Below are 2,272 nucleotides of genomic sequence, written 5' to 3' on the forward strand. Positions count from 1 at the left end.
AAAAAAAAAAAAGAACTTTCTAAATCATCTAGAATTTTCTCCTCTTAGGGTCTCAATAGACACTGGCTTTGGAGAGCTGTATGCTCTCTGTGGCCCATCCACAGGCCATGCTTGCACCGTCCAGGCCCTTTGAAGGTTGGCACCTTCGCTCACCACCTATGGGCAGTCTCTATACCACAGTTAAGGTCGCACTTAGATGATCAGGTATTTTTATTTTCTGTATTCCTTATTGGCCCTGACATTTTTTTTTAAGATTTTATTTATTTATTTGACAGAGAGAGAGAGAGATCACAAGTAGGCAGAGTGGCAGGCAGAGGGAGAGGGAGAAGCAGGCTCCCCACTGAGCAGGGAGCCAGACGTGGGGCTCGATCCCAGGACCCCGGGATCATAACCTGAGCCAAAGGCAGACACGTAACCAACTGAGTCACCCAGGCGCCCCGGCCCTGACATTTCGTAAGCATAGTGACGAGGTAACAATAAGGAGAAGGTATTCGGATTAGCTAAGTGAATTAATATTCAAGTTTAAAACTTTCAAAATCCCACCATCACCTCCAGCATCCATAGGGCTGGGGAGACAGAACTAAAGAGACAGGAGGATGTGAACCGCCTGGCAGAGCCTTTCTTGCCTCAGCAGAAAGCACTTGACTGTGGGTACGTCCTCCCCAGAACATCCTCTTGCTCCTTCCAAGTGCCAGCACCCTTGGTGCCTGTCACCACTCACACCCTCCCAGATTTGGCAGGACGCAGTTCCTCCCCCTCCTTCCCTCCTTCCTCCCACCCGCCCCTGAAGCTCATTCCCCTTCCTTCTAGAGCACAGCTTGTTTTCTCTCGTTGCTAAGCAGGCTGGTGCACTCTGGCGGCGCTTGCTGCCGCCTGTCCACTCCTACCCTATTCCAGTTATTCCGATTAACCCTGTGTGGCTGGACAGAGATTAAAAACCCGGGGTTGTGTGAGAGTCCCAAGAATCACATCAAGCAGTCAATAGCAACCTACACTTTGCATTCCCTAGCACGGAGTCCTTTCTGGGGACAAGGAAGTGCCATGGCCCAGGACTCCGTGGCCACGCACACCGGACTTCGAGTTCTGGTCCCACTACTTAGTAATGGAGTGACTTAGTCACTTCTAGGAGGTTACTCACTCTTTCCAGCTAAATCTTGGTTTTTGCACCTGTGAAAGGGAATGATAACATAATGGTTGCTGCATTTGTCTGCTCTGAAGGTCGAGTCACTCAGTGGGTCGAGGGCTCAGTATAGCATCTACTATGTAGTGAGAACTCAAGACACATTAGCTGATATTGATGCCATTTGGACGGCACTGCCATGCCTATCATCTGCTTTCACAACAGCATTAGTTCCCTAGTAGAGGTAACCCTTAATACTTCCATTTTGGGCGTGGAAAACACAGGCGCAGAGAGGTAAAGCAACTTGCTCAAAGGCAAACAGCTAAACTAGTGTTGGAGTTAGACTTGTTTTGCATTTTTCCTCCTTTGTCACTGGGCCCTAAACACATTTAAGTCTTTTTTTTTTTTAAGATTTTATTTATTTATTTGAGAGAGAAAGGGAAGGGGGGGAGAGAGCACGAGGTGGGGAGGGGCAGAGGGAGGAGCAGGCTCTCCGCTGAGTAGGGACCCCGATGCGGGGTTCCATCCCAGGACCCCAGGACCATGACCTGAGTCGAAGGCAAATGCTTAACAGACTGAGTCACTCAGGTGCCCCCAGACATATCTAAGTCTTAAGATCCATCCCACCCAGACCCTTCTTCAGGGAAGAGAATTTACTTGGAAGCAATCAACCCCATGGGTCTTGTTTCCCACTTTGAAACAGTATAATATTTGATCAAGGTATTAAATCATCCCCAACATGAACATACGTGTGCCTCCATTTCCGTGTCTGGTATAATGAGAATGAACAAATAATTTGGACTTGAGTCCAAATCAGAGCACGGGGACTGGAAAGGAAAACTTGGCCTTGAAGTACATGGCATTGAATCACACCTGCAACCCAGGGAAGCAGCAGGGCTTAGGGAAGCCAAGCTTCCTACAAGAAAAGGAAGGAAGAGTACATCACACTCATGTTGTCAGACTAATGTTAAGTCTTTTCTCTCGGCCCCTAATGATCCTAATGATACTACGTCCACTGGTTAGAGTTGGTTCATCCAGCCCAGTTCCTAGGAGACAAGAGGCATGGGCTTGAGGCCTGACACTCCCCTCAGTTGCGTTTTGTAGCCCTAGGCTGCACTTGACCCCGGCCTGGTCCTGCTCTCTCAGGGACCT

The sequence above is a fragment of the Phoca vitulina genome, unplaced genomic scaffold (genome assembly GCF_004348235.1).
Source record: "Phoca vitulina isolate PV1807 unplaced genomic scaffold, GSC_HSeal_1.0 scaffold4, whole genome shotgun sequence".
Classification (NCBI taxonomy): Eukaryota; Metazoa; Chordata; class Mammalia; order Carnivora; family Phocidae; genus Phoca; species Phoca vitulina.